Raw genomic sequence first — 15,259 nt, forward strand, 5'->3', positions numbered from 1 at the left:
TGGAAACTGCCATTCTATTCTTTGCTCCTATGAGTTTGACTATTTTCGATACCTCCTCGAAGTGGGATCATGCAATATTTGTCCTTCTGTGACTGGCTTATGTCATTTAGCATAATGTCCTCCAGATCCATCCTTGTTGACTGAACATTTTACGTAAATTTTATGTACTTCAGTCTGAAAATTGTCCTTGAATTGTCTTGTCTTTCATAAGCTGCACTAGCCTTTTTTCCCCCCAAAGCACAAGCAATTCTGAAGTGCCACATTATTGATATCAGTCAAGGGCCAGCAGTCTTCAAAGGGGGTAATTTGAGCGGTTTAAAGAGAAATTGCAAAGGTTTTGTCAAGGTATAACGGACCCAACAAGAGATAATGTGTGATTCAGGAACAAACCAATCACAGTGGAGTGGCATTCCCACTCACAGTTAGATGGAGGAAAGGGAGGGGTTACACAGGACCCAAAGGAAAGTAGCTTAGTGGAGGAGACTTCATGAAAGGAACTGTGGTCATCGGTGGAAGGTCACATAGCCAACACGTGCTGACCCCGCCGCCAGGGGAAACTGGGGACATCAGTGGTTTCTGGCTTCCCAGCTTCGACTCATGCTTCTTATTGAATGAACCCAACAGGAAGCCAGAGAGCAAGTGAGTTTGATGTAGACCATGAATGTCAGTTTCCTGAGACACAGAGCAGGTACAATGGAGACAGGGGAAGTGAGAGGGGGGAAATGTCTAGCACAATTATCAAAGATCCCAGGAGAAATATTCACTTTTCAACTTTCCAGATTTTCATTTTATTCGGTCTTTTACTCAGCAAATAACTACTGAGTGCCTAATGATGAGATAGGGGCTGTGAATCAGGAGATAAAAGACAGTGTATGTGTTCAGGGATTCTATGGTTTAGTGAGGGAGTTAGGATACAAAAAGGAAAATTATAATACAGGGAAATACACCTTAAAAAATAAACCTTTTTGTAAAAGCAGGTCCACCTCTACTGAGGTGCTCAGCACTGCTTTGGAGGAGTAGATGGAACATGAGGACAGGTTTTCTGGAGGATATGCCTGTGATGGAACCAGGAGGAACCGGGACTTATCTGTGTGAAGGGTGTGGAGAATCATACTCCAGGCGGTTGAGAAACGTGCAGTTGCTCAGAAACCTTAAGTAGTGTGGAGCTTTACAGGAATATTTTGGCAGAGACAGCTCTCTATTTCTTTACTAACAATTTTTGTCGCTGTCATGGTGCACCGTGTGCTGGAAACGCATGCATACGCACGTACACGCACATGCCTCCCAGGTTTACTTTCGGCTAAGTGGGTCCTTGATATCAGCCGAGACGGTTACAAGAGGTAGGCTCTGAAAGATTAATGAGATAAGTCATGCATTCAACAGTAACCAGAAATAACAGATTTAATCACGGGAGAACTCTAGGTGTTGGAACTCACAAATACAGAATATGAGAAATATAAGTACAAAATGTTTAAAGTAATAAAGGATACATTTAAAGCCATGGTTATACAGTGAGGGATTTGAACAGAAAAGGTTGAAAACGAACATTCAAATGGAACTTCTATAATTGAAATTTAAATGGCCATTCATATAAAAACTCCGTGAACAGGTTGAATAGCAGATTAGACGCAGTTGGAAAAATGATCTGTGAACTCAGGGCTCAGAACCATGTACACATAATGGTAAGAAGATAAACCTGAGAGAGAGGCAAGGAGATAGGAAACATGTAGTAATGACTAATTGGAGTGCTAGAGGAATGGAGAAGAAAGAATTGTTAAAGAATTGCAGAGTATTTACAGAAAAATTAAAAAGAGAAATCCATAATCCAAGGAGCAGAATATAATTTTTTATTGTGGGAAAATACATATATAATGAAATTCACTTTCACTGTTTTAAAGTGTACAATTCAAGTGGCATTGGATACATTTACCATGTTGTATTAGAGTAGTAAAACATCCTAGTAAGGCTCTGAAAATGTCATTTTAAAGTTTGTATAAGATTTACAAGGAGGGGTGCCTGGGTAGCTCACTCGATTAAGTGTCTGACTCTAGACGTCGGCTCAGGTCATGATCTCACGGTTTAGGAGTTTGAGCCCTGCGTCAGACTCTATGCTGACAGTGCAGAGCCTGCTTGGGATTCTCTCTCTCCATCTCTCTCTGCCCCTCCCCTGCTCTCCCTCTCTCTGCCTCTCTCAAAAGAAATAAATAAACTTAAAAGATTTAGAAAGAATAATGTGATAGTAATATAGTTATATAATGTAAATAGTTGTTTACAGTCATTTAAAATTTTAAACAGAGAGCAAAATTAATGTTACATGTATTCAGGTTTATTCTCACAAAACACAATATTCTAACAAAGAGAAATTAATTACCATAAAAAAGATGCACAAGCATCTTTAAAATCATTATTCTAGTATATTGAATTGAGAATTCCATTTGAGATTCAAGTTATAATTATTATACTTGTCTATAATTTTAAGAATAAATAAAAATTAAAATGGTGGTACTTACTTACCTAATCACTTATTTTGGGAGACTGACATTTTTATGACTCTTTTTGTGGTTTGCCAATCATCAATATGCAAATTAAGCTATCAGGCTAATTTATTACAGCTGGTAACCACAATTGAGCGCGTTACAAATCCGTACTGTATTGGGCTTCTACAGTGATTTATATCTGAGGAGGAAGACTTTTTTTTTAAGGTTCATTTATTTATTCTGAAGAAGAGAGTGTGCGCATGCACAGGGGAGGGACAGTGAGAAGGAGAGAGAGAATCCTAAGCAGTCAGTGCAAAGCCCCATGCGGGGCTCGAACCCACGAACTGAGAGGTCATAATCTGAACCTAAACTAAAGTCTTACACTTACCTGACCAAGCCACCCAGGCTCCCTGAGAAGAAAGACTTTAAAGATTGAAATTGTTGATTTTCCATTGCATGATGGGGCAAGGGCCCCGTTTCCTGCTTAAAGGACTATTCTTAAGCCAGCAAAGATGGATTTTATTATCACAGGGACAAGAGTTGCTCCCCTGATGGGAGCTTTCTCCAAGGGCTATTCAGCTACAAAATTCACTTTTGGTCTCACCAAGCTCATGCTCTCTTTCTGGCAAAGGACGAGCAGCTAGTGACTATCGCTTAAGAAAACCTTCCTGTACCTGAGCATTTACAATCATGGCATTATTCTCTGTCTCTTATCCAGAGTCGTGAAACTGAATGTCTTATTGGTCTCCTATTCTCTTTTGTTACTGATTACCTTCCTTTGGACACTGCCAACTTTTATAACTTATTTGGCAGGTGGCTACTAAATGAAAATATGAATGAAAGAACTTGGCTAAAATAGCAAAAACAAAAGTTCAGTGAGGGGAGGTTTGGTGCTTTTATTAAATGCAAGGTAAATATGCTTAAATGATTTATTTTTCCTGCTTTAAAATGTCATGTTGTCTGTACTCTCAGAGTCCATGAATATAATTGTATATATTAACAATCATTTCTGGCTTAATGTAATTAATATTCATTATATTAATAATATGCAATGAACATATGAGACACAGTGTTATTATTCCCGGGTAGCTTTCAAGCTTAAGGGGGAAATGTGCCTAAAGAATTCATTAGAATCACCATAACATGCAATAGAGGTGATTAGAGAGGCATAATTTTAATTGGGATAAAGAGAAATTAGGTAAAATTTAAAGATGGACTTGATAAGTATGTTTTTCATACACACAGAGGGGATGAAAGGTATAGTTGAGTGGGGAGAGAAGAACCAAGGGCAAAGGTGTGCGAAGTTTGATGTGTGTTAATATCAAATAGAGAATAACGTACACTAGGCAAACTGTAAGTTAGAAATGAGAATGAGTCAAGGGTAAGTTCACTCTTACCTCAGTAAGTTCACTGAGGAAAGAATATGTGTTCCCATTGGGAAATTAAGTAAGTAAGTGTCTTTAGAGCATAAGGAATTGGAAGAGGGTGGTGAGAGCTGTCACTAAAACCAACATTACATGAGATGTTGAGGACGTTGGACTTGACTTGATAAATAATGGAGAACCATTGAAGGTTTTTAAGCAAGAGAATAACCGGTAAGGCTTACATTATCACTAGATTGCTGTGGAGCAGTATGTACTTGAATTTATTGGGGTTAGTACCAGAGTGAGTTCAGTACCCGATATGGGAAAAAATGAAGTTGAGTTCTTACCTCACATCTTTAAAAAATTCCAGGTAGATTACAGGTATTCAAAAAGAAGCCAAACTTCAAACAAACAAACAGACAAAACCAACCAACCAAACAAAAATAAACTAAAACTAAGATTCTTTTAGTAGATGTTGTATCTGTACAGAAGGGTAGGATTTCTTAAACAAGACATAAAAATCTCCAATCAAAAAGAAAATATTGATAAATTTATTCCACATTTTCAATAATTAAAACGTTGACAGCACCCTCTACTAGTCAACTCAGTAGTGACTTAAGCATTTTGTTTTCACAGTTCTAGAGGGTTGGAAGTACAACATAAAGGTGCAGGCTCAGTTCCCCAATGAGGGCTCTCTTTCTGGCTTGCAGATGGCCACCTTCTCCCCATCTTCTTACAGTTCAGAGAGAGAGCAAGCAAGTTCCTGGTGTCTTTCTTCTAAGGGCACGAATCCCATCATAAGGGTCCCACCTAATGATTTCATCTAAATCTAATGACTTCCCAAAGGCTCCATTTCCAAATGTTATTATACTCAGGGTTAGGGCTTCCATATATGGTTTTTGGGGGAATGCAATTGAGTCCATAGCACATCCTGTTTTCTATTTTTTGCCTCTCACTCTCTCTGTCCCTACACTTGCTCCTGGAATCATCCCCCGATAACCTAACTGCCCCCAAACTTTTGTCTCAGACTCTGTTTTTAACAGGAACCCAGACTAAGGAGCTGGCATTGGAAATCAGACTGAGGATGGGATTGAGGATCTCACTGGCCAATAGGCAAGAAGACTCTGGCAAGTGGTAAGTGAAATCTGTGAGTCAATGAGAGGCAAGTTCTGTTCTGGGAACTAACAGGAGTTATGGCTATGGTGCTGCAGGGCTGAGACCAAGAACTGAGGCTGGAGAAGTAGAATGGGGTTAGATTTTGCTGGTCCTTGCAGGACATCTGGAACAGTTTGGTCTTTCTCCTAAAGCAAACGGGAAAGCAGTGACATATTTTAAGCTGTGGAAACAATATGGTCATATTCGCATTGAACATATCAGCATGATGGACACACTAGAAAGTGGGGGGTAGATGGTTATGAATAGGTGTCGGACAATGAGTGTAGAGGCTATTGCACTAGTACAGGTGAGAGCGGGTGAGAGTTTGGACTAGGAGATTGAAAGCAAAGTCCATAGGAACCTTTCCTGGAATTTTAAACAGAACATTTCTGCATTTAATGGAGGATTTGACCAGTTGACTATAGTGGCATCTCTGAATACTCCTTTGAATGACTGTCTGATAATTTCACCAAAAAAAAAAAAAAGTCTTGTTAAAACTCATGATTTCCTCAATTTTCTTTACTTTTCAATCTATTCGGTACAATACAAGGAAAACAATTCGCATATTTTCCCATTCCAAACAGTAGCTGTATGTTTAACAGGCAACTCAATGGCATCAACACTAAACCAGCTGGGGGTCAGCCAATGTAGGCCAGTCTAGGCTAGGCTGTTCTGTGGTTTCTGCTTCAATATGCGAGTCTAGCTGGGCTCAGACCGCCTCCGGGGCAGGGCTCAGGTACGATCCAGGAGGAATTCTGAGGTGTAAGCTCCAGCTGTAGCAGCTATCTAGGGAAAGCCCTTTCCATGGCAATGCCAGAAGCTCAAGGGAAATAGCTCATACATCTGAGACTTAAAACTGTCAAAGTGCTGCTTCTCCACATATTCCACTGGGCAAAGCAAGTTGCATGGTGAAGACTAGTCCAAGGAGATTGGGGGAAATGTACTTCACCTCTACGAAGCCAGCACAGGGTTGGGGAAGCATACTCCTACTTCAGAAGAGGGGAGAATTGTGGCTAATAATTCAACCTGTTGTAAACACTAAACTAGATCATAGTCTCCCCAACCAAACCTGGAAGCTTTTTGACAATTCCTTTCACCCCAGTCCTTCCCCAACTACTGAGTCATAAGTAGTTCCTTTGTGTCTACATTGCTCTTAAAGGGACGGTTGAGATATATATATATACATTTTTTTACAAGGACGCCTATGTCATTTTGTAAGGCTTTTCTCAAGTGCAAAATTGTAGTGACATTTGGGAAACCAAATAAATTTTGATTCATAAGGCCCAGGCTTTGTAGAAAGCAGAAAGGATTTTCTGTAATTTTTAAAAGTCCAGTTTTAAAAATTATGAGCCAAGCCCAGAGTATTGAACGTAGTTTTATACTATCAAAGGAAACATATTTGATATTATAAAATACTTATTGCTTTACCATGAATGAAAGAAAAAGTGGAGTCAGTAGGTTAGAAGGGATGGTTCTGAAGGGACCTAACCGGTATCAGTGCTGGTAGGTTAAGAAAGTTAAGTGGGGAAGTGATAGATTTGGAGGATTCATAGGTCAGATTTAATGCCTGACCTTTCAGATTTGTGCCAAGAGGAAAAACATAAAATCTGTTTAAATTATCAATGGCTAAGGGATGGTGTTTTGTCAAATGGGCCTGAAGTTAGCCTTGTAGAATTTGATATACTCCAGGGTGGAGTGGTCAAAGTAGACAAGAGTGCCCAAGCATTCTAAAGGGGAGAAGTCTTTAGAAGACACCTTGAGTCAGAATGAGAAAAGGTAGAATGTATGACAAGTGAGGATGGGACTAATGATACCTGTAGCAGGTCCCACTTCTAAATGCCTAAAATCATCTAGGATGTGGAATGTCAGGGTACAAGATAGTGATGACTAAAGAGGGCTCAAGGGTGAGGTGTTCACCTTCCCATTCAGATGAATGCAAGTCACATGCCCTTGATGACTGGCTCTTTACCTCTGAACCCTGGGAGATAACTCCTATTTAAAAAAAGGAAAGGAGGGGCGCCTGGGTGGCGCAGTCGGTTAAGTGTCCGACTTCAGCCAGGTCACGATCTCGCAGTCCGAGAGTTCGAGCCCCGCGTCAGGCTCTGGGCTGATGGCTCAGAGCCTGGAGCCTGTTTCTGATTCTGTGTCTCCCTCTCTCTCTGCCCCTCCCCCGTTCATGCTCTGTCTCTCTCTGTCCCAAAAATAAATAAACGTTGAAAAAAAAATTTAAAAAAAAATAAAAAAATAAAAGAAGGAAAGGAGAAGGAGGTTTGAAGAAATCTTGAATATATTTTTTAATGGTTGTGTCACATGGGGCAAGCTTGAAAAACAGGGGTGATGGGAGTGCTTTCTCTGCAGAATGACGAGGTGTTATCAGGGGAGCTCTGCAGACAGGTGGCTGTGAACACATCTACCAACAGTATACATTTTCAACCTGAAAGTGACTGTTACCTTAAATTGCGAAAAATCAGAGCCTTCTGCCCTCAGTGAAAATAAGGGTCAAAATTGAGGTCACCTAGAAGTTGAACTGATTCATCAAAACGATGGAAATTTGCATTTCTGCACGTACGAGTTATTAGTCTGAAACATAAACACACTCATATCATTTTGAAATAAGAACTCTCAAGATGCTTCATTCTTAAATGTCTGGTTAGAGTCTCTTAAGGTAAATTGGTCTCTTCTGTTTTGTAATGTTGTAGAATTGTTGTTTCACCTGCAGTTGTTTTGATATTTATTGTTCCAGTTCTACATATATGAAAGGTTAGAGATTAAGTAAAAAAACACAATCCAATGTAATGAGCAGAATAAAATTCTTCTCCGCTGATTTTGGCCAAAGATCCAAGAGTTCTTGACTGCAAATTTGAACGCACCGGCCTATCAAAGTCACAGACCACCAGAGCCTTGTACACAATCTAGTACCATTCAACAGAATGAAGACTTGTTCACTCAAATGGATTTATTTTACTATTTTTTGTTGCCAGCAAAAGGTGAAATGGAAAGTTTGAAATATGCCTGAAAATCTGGTCAGCATCAGCAGCCAAACCAGATAATTAGGACAAAGCCATACTCAGCACCATATTCTTAGAATTTGTAGAGTACAAATTATCTGCAGCTGTGAATAACTTCTAATATTTAAGCAATGGGTAAAAATTTTACTTTTTGACCCGAACTGTCTGGCTTGGCTCTCTCCATAGGCATTATGGCCAACTTTCCATTTTGCTTTGTACTTTACAGGCGTGGGCAAAATCTGGACAGTTAAGAAGCTGAGTAATTTTTTCTTAATTTGGTAAAATAAAGCAAAACTACTTAGCAGGTCATTTATTATTCATTGCTATACACTATCTCTTGATAAATGGTTTAAATAATCAAAGTATTAATTTTATGTTTATTTATAAATTGAGATTTAGAAATAATTTGTCTAGTCCAAGGAAAGAAGGAATGTTAACACTGGAGTATAGCCAGATTTTTCTTGGTCATTATAAACAAACTAATTAAAAGAATAGGTTTAATATTTTTGGGGGGAGAACTAGCTGGTACACATTCCTGGAGAGTTCGATAGTTTTACAGAAAAATTTCTGAAGAAAGGAATACAAAGGAGATGCAAAATACACTAACATTTTTTCAATAGAGAAAGAGACCGAACTGGTATGAGTCTGGAAAAGGGAGTTAAAGCTTTTTGGTAAGTGGGAAAGGGCAATTGGACATTACAGAGTTCTGATTCCTGGGATATGGACCATGAAAGGTGGAATCTAAAAGAAAAATTGCAAAGTGAAGGAAAGGACTGAATGAATATCAGCACGTGCTCAAAGAATATGTCATTAGCTATAAGAGCTTCTTCCAAAGTAATATATTTTTGTTTTTGGAACTAATCTCTTCATAACTAGAAAAAAAAAGCCAAAACAAATGAATCAGATTGAGTTTCTCCCTTAAAATTTTGAACCTGGTCCTTGCTTTCAGTGTTAGAGGATATGTACAGCTGTAAATAATTTACACTCCAAAAGTTACAAGAATGAGACTGAGTGAAATACGAGTAATTCTGGAGAGGAGCCAGAGAGAAAGGGAAGGTTAATTTGATACGTCCTGCAGTATCCAAGAAGTTAGTTTACTTAATATGTGGTGAAGAGCAGATAAAATTTATCCAAAATAAGTTTTTAAAGTTAATCTACTGTATTCTAATTTTGTCCATAATACTTTCATATAAATATATCTACCGAACCTTTAGAAAGTTAAATGACTAAAAACCTTTGCTATATAGCATCCTAATATAAATTTATCTTAATATTAGATTCATATATGATTTTTCAGCAGCTCTGCTTAAAAGAATCTTATTTCTTAAACTTGAATACGATTTTCACTAATAAAACTATATTTTCTAGTATATAAAAATGCAAAGCATATTATTTATTGGCTATGATAAAGGGTGAAGATTTCAAAATATGTAAAAACTTTTTTTTTCCACTTTAAAGATAGTTGTCAGAAATATAAGCATGTTTGATGTTGACTGGTATTAAGATATTTGAGTGGAAAACTAAGATGGCATGACTGATTTTCACATTAGCACATGGTTAGTTTTGACTAAAGATTATCTTCTCCAAACATCCATTCCTTTCTTTGAACAATAAAAACAATAATAATACCACAATTATTCTAGGGAATACTATATCTACCAATTTAGGCATGAATTTTGCTTGTGATTGAAATTTTGCTTGTGTTTAAGGGAAAAACCATGTTTGCAAAAATGAGCACCTTCTTTAAATGGTACTGACTATTCGTTAAAGGACCAAGTAGAGTTGGCCATTAATATTAGTTTGAAAATTTGATAAAAAAAGGGAACATTGAAACACAATACAATTTAAAATCGAGCAAATATTCACTAACATCTTCCAGTAGGCAACATCGAAGTAATTATTTTTATTAATGCTTAAATTGTTCCATTTTTTAATTCTAGTTCCTTTGAGTAGAAAATTGATGCCATTATTCCTAGGCTCTTTCATTTAACAAAGTTAAGATGAATGTATATATTTATTGTGGTGACTGGCTCTTGATTTTGGCTCAGGTCATTATCTCAGACACCTGCTGTGCTGATCTAGAGCCTGCTTAGGATTCTCTCTCTCTCTCTCTCTCTCTCTCTCTCTCTCTCTCTTTCTCTCTCTCTCTCTCTCAAAATACATAAGTAAATATGTGTATATATTTATGCATAAAACCATAAATACACATAAACCATATATAGTTTTATAAAATACATAGTTTTATATATATTCCTTTTTTTGTTTTCATTTTTTTTAATATTTACTTATTTCTGAGAGACAGATTGCAGGCTGGGAGGAGCGGAGAAAGAGACACACACAGAATCCGAAGCAGCTCCAGGCTCTGAGCTGTCAGCACAGAGACTGACGCGGGGCTCAAACTCACGAACCGTGAGATCATGACCTGAGCCGAAGTTGGAAGGCGAACAGACTTTTTATATGACTTTTATATGACTGTATATTTAATTGTAGTCACACACTCAACTGACTGAGCCACTTGGGGGCCCCTATCCTTTTTTTTTTTTAATACTATATTGTAGATATCACTTTATGGTCATGTATAGAAACATCTTCATTCTTTTTTATAACTGGACAGCATTTTATTATGTTAATATGCTACTACTTGTTTGTATAAAATACAGAACGAATTCTCACTGATACTTTCATTAACAATGAGACTGAGGATTTCTACTAAACCTCTTCTATCTCCAATCTGTGTCTCTTTTCACCCATGTTGCAAATCCTGGTTCTTGAAGATCTGAGAAATGTAACATTAGCATATCACAAATCACGTAATTTCTCATTTGCTTTATCTGCAATATGCACACAACAGTCTGAGAATAACAATACCAATACTTCCACCAAGAAGATGATTACTGAAAATAATTTAAATTTGTTTGCAGGTTTTTTTGGTCAAATTATCACAATTCAGATAACTTGAAATTATCAATCACTGTATGGATGTACTAACTGGATATACAGGTAAGTTCATTTGTTTCCTTTTATTTTGGAGTTTTAGAGATTGTTTTTCAATTTATTTCTATATGGCCCCAAAGTTAAATATACTAAACAAGATCTACTGAAAGGGTATCTTTAACTTCTGTCCTGTTCTCTCCACCCAATAACCCCGTTAGTTGTCACTTAAAATTTTATAGTTTGTCCATTTGTTTTTAATGTATCATGTATAAAATGTATTATATGTATAAGCATAGTTGACACCCGATGTCACATTAGTCTCAAGTGGACAACACAGTGATCTGAGAATTCTCTCTGTTTTTCTGTGCTCACACAAGTGTGGCTACTATCTGTCACCGTACAATCTTGTAATACCATTGATAATATTCTCTATGGTATACCTTTTATCCTTTTGTGTTTTTGTGAGTGTGTTTGTAATTTTTTTTAAATATTCATTTATTTATTGGTAGAGCGTAAACAGGGGAGAAGAGGAGAGGGTGGGACAGAGGATCTGAGGTGGGCTCTACGCTGACAGGCTGACAGCACAGAGCCCAATGTGGGGTCAAACTCATGAACTGCGAGATCATGACCTGAGTAGAAGTCGAACACTCAACTGACTGAGCCACTTGGGGGCCCCATCCACCCCCCCTTTTTTTAATAGTATATTCTAGATATCATTTTATAGTCATGTATGGAAACATCTTCATTCTTTTTTATAACTGGACATTATTTGTTGTGTTAATATGGTACTACTTATCCATCCATTCTAATATTGACAAATATTTGTGCTATGTCCAATCTATGTTTTTTTAGCTATTCTTGGAATTTACAGTGTTGTGTAGATGTCCTTTTCTATATTCACCAGCTTGTCTTTGGTATATATTTCTACAGGGGGTATTGCTGTTGCATGAAAAGCTGAAAGGTATATTTAATTGTGCTAAATAGTGCCGATATTTTTATGATTTTTGAGCATTTTGTATTTTTCTTTAGAATTAGATCTAGATATGATCCATACATTGCATTTGGTTGAAATGAATTTAAGTGTCTTAATCTATAAATCCCTGTTCTTTCATCCTTGAAATTTACTTATTGATGTAACCACATGTAGAATTTCATTTTCCTCTCTGCATTTCTTATAAACTAAATGCTGTATTTAGAGGTTTGATTTGGTTTTGGCAGTAAGTGTCCAAAACTTCTATACAGGAAGTGTTGGGTATTTCTATCAGGACACATACAATAAATGGATGCCCTTCTTATGTGATGTTGTGATGTTGGTAGCCATTGATGACTATTTCCTGGATTCATTATTAATTAGTGATATGGAGACTTATGATACTCTTAACTCGATTGTCATATACCTAATTATTTCTTTCCCCCATCCTTTCTGTGTTCTCTTTCTGGAATTATGATTAGATGACATTTTTTATATCTCCATATAATCCTGCATATTCCATAACCTCTCTCTCTCACATTCTCCAAATCTTTTATTTCTGGAGTGCATTCTAGATTTTTCTTTTGTTTCTATTTTCAAGTTCACTAATTATCACTTCAGCTTGGTCTAACTGCTGGTTAACCACCTCAGCTTGGTCATCTGCTGGTTAGCCACTTCCAGGGAATTTTAAAATCTTTCATCACTTAGTTTTTATATTTAGAGTATCTGTTTGTTTATTTAAGAACTACTTGGGCAACTTTCATAATCTCTTGATTTTGCTTATACTTTTAAGACATTGGCACTCACTGAACTTACTTGTTTTTGGTCTGTCTCAATTCTAATACATGAAGTCTTTCTAGTTTTTATTGTGCTCTCTTTTTTCTTCCTGGTTTCACTTATTATGTCATGTGTACACATATATTGTGCTGTGTGCATGTGTGTGTATGTGTGTATGTGTGTGTATGTGTGTATGTATGTGTATGTGCAGATCATTTGGGAGAGGACTTTATCTGTGAGAATTTTGGGGATCTTGAGGTCTTTCAACTCTGAACCATTTTAAAATAAATTTGCTGAGAACTTTAAGACTAAGGAGGTCATGGAAGTTGATCTCCAAACTCACACAGGTCCAGCTTATACTTCTGTATTTTCAGGGAATATTTTTGCCTTTAACATTCAGCACAAGCTTAAGACAGGCAGATGTTAATTGATCCTTTACATTCTACACAGCAGGTTAATTGATCATTTACTTTATGCTGAGGTCATAGCTATTTGAGTTCTAGTTTAATGTGAGGATCTATGCCATTGGGCTCTAGGCTTTCCCTTCTCCTGTGCCCTGAGGTGTCCTCCAAATGGAAGCTCAACATCACTGAATTTAAGAAAATACCCCCACAATGAAAGCTGACTTTAGCACACTTCTTCCTTGATTTCTTACTTCTACTTTACATTTGGCCTAATATTTGTTAGTTTCTTTACAAGTTCAGCAAAACATTGTTTCTGTTTTATACCAGCTATTTAAAATCTGATAATTAGTAGAGTTTTAAGAGGGTATTTAGATCACTACGCTGCCAGGAAGAGAAAACTATTTCATGATATATAGAATTTTAAAGTTAGTGTAGGTGATAAACTATCCAAACCAAAGGATTCAATGTCTTCTGCCTCAAATTAAGCAGATTTAAGAGTAACTCTATGACTTCCTTGCCTGGAAATAAAAACAAACACAAAAAATAAGAACGGTTTCCTAAACACATCACACACAGTTATTAGGATTGTTTGATTCTCAAGGAACAAAATAAACTTCAAGATTGGCAAGAATACTGCAATGAATTAAATAGAAATGTTTCTTTTATCTTTTAAAGGAAAATTCTAGGTACTAAGTTACATTTGCTGACATGTTAGACGTAATAAATTAGAAACTAGAAGTGATAGGGCTTGTGTGAGGGTATTTATCAAACCTCTGGTCAAATAGTTTAACAAGTGAGGTATCTCTTGCTGGCAAGGAAATTAGAGATATAACTCAAGATGTTTGCACCTACAATCTAACAGTAGAAAAACAACTTTATGATTGATTGATGTACTTGAGGATCTTGAGATAATCAACATTTTTCTCTCTCCATATGCTTACCTGTACTAGCATATTTCTTTTAATTAATGAGAAAAGTTACTGGGTCCAAAGTCAATATTTGCCAGCAAAGGAATTTTCGTAATCAATATGGCAAATAAAGCATCATCTGGTTTTATCTAAGTTTTGTCATTTCGTTTTCATCAATGATTGACTCTTGATGAGCTCATACTGAATATCTACTAATTTGTATGGATCTGATTGCTGAGAATGCCTTCCTTTATCTCTAACAATCTTGTATTATAATCGAGTAGCTACTGCTGTTTGGTGTGAGATGGGACCATTTTAGTTTGCCATCTCACCAGATGTCATCAGATCAAAGATGAGCAGAATTTTGGATATCATCAGACCGACTACCCTCCTTTTTAAAATAGGTCAAAAAACAAAAAAAGTCCAAGTCCTAGTGATTCGTGAAACTTTTCCTGAAGTCACTCAATTGTTACGTTTATGTGAAAAAAACCTATCCAAATCTTTGATATATAACTGATTGAGTAAATCATAGTGGTTATTGGAAACTTGGCACTTATGAAGACAGTGTGCTGGGAACTGAGAATAAAAGGTGATTAAGGCATGGGAACCGCTCTGAAGGAATTCACAGAGTTGGAGGAGTATAACTATAACGAAATAGTTATGCCTTCTGGTCAAAATAATTTCTAGTTATAGCTTTTAATGCATCTTTTCCATATCTATCACTGCAAAGATGAAAAAGAGAAAAACTCAAGAAAACAGAACAAAACAAAAACTGAAAAGACCTTGTGCCAGAATTTTGAAGAATTGTAGACAATTATAAGGCAGATAGGGTACGTATATGAAAAAGTAATCTTCAGCATCATTATTCTAAACTTTGATAGTGTTTATTCCGAATGGTACAAAGATGCTTTCTGTGTTCCTTTTTAACAACATATACCAACCATCTAGAGAACTGGACGCTGACTCACAGATGTGTTTCCATGAGGTTGACAGATGTTTCTAAATACTTTGCTCTTGTCCCCCAGTACCCTGGTAAAGAAACAAAGAATGCAAATGCCAAAAATTTTCTCTGGCAAGAAATTGTTACGCACACACATGGTTTTGCATCTTTATATAGGTGTGTGAGCTGGCAGTGTAGCAGGAAATTCTATGAAAAGTATAGCTCTCTTCTAAAAAGAATTACAAGGAAGTATGATGACAGGAAGCCCAGCAGTGCATTCTAGGAATTCCTTTTCACATACTGTGTGGGTGGATTGTATAAT

At 36.8% G+C, this 15,259-nt stretch overlaps 1 protein-coding gene across 1 annotated transcript in view; it reads left to right on the top strand.

Moving 5' to 3' along the window:
* CCDC102B (coiled-coil domain containing 102B) overlaps positions 1-15,259 on the top strand; it is a 198,653-nt gene that overhangs the window by 33,603 nt on the left and 149,791 nt on the right. Inside the window, 2 exon segments of the mRNA XM_043559068.1 lie at positions 4,869-4,975; positions 10,926-11,004. The gene's annotated coding sequence lies outside the window, so the exon portion shown is untranslated.

The sequence above is a fragment of the Prionailurus bengalensis genome, chromosome D3 (genome assembly GCF_016509475.1).
Source record: "Prionailurus bengalensis isolate Pbe53 chromosome D3, Fcat_Pben_1.1_paternal_pri, whole genome shotgun sequence".
In the NCBI taxonomy this organism is placed as follows: Eukaryota; Metazoa; Chordata; class Mammalia; order Carnivora; family Felidae; genus Prionailurus; species Prionailurus bengalensis.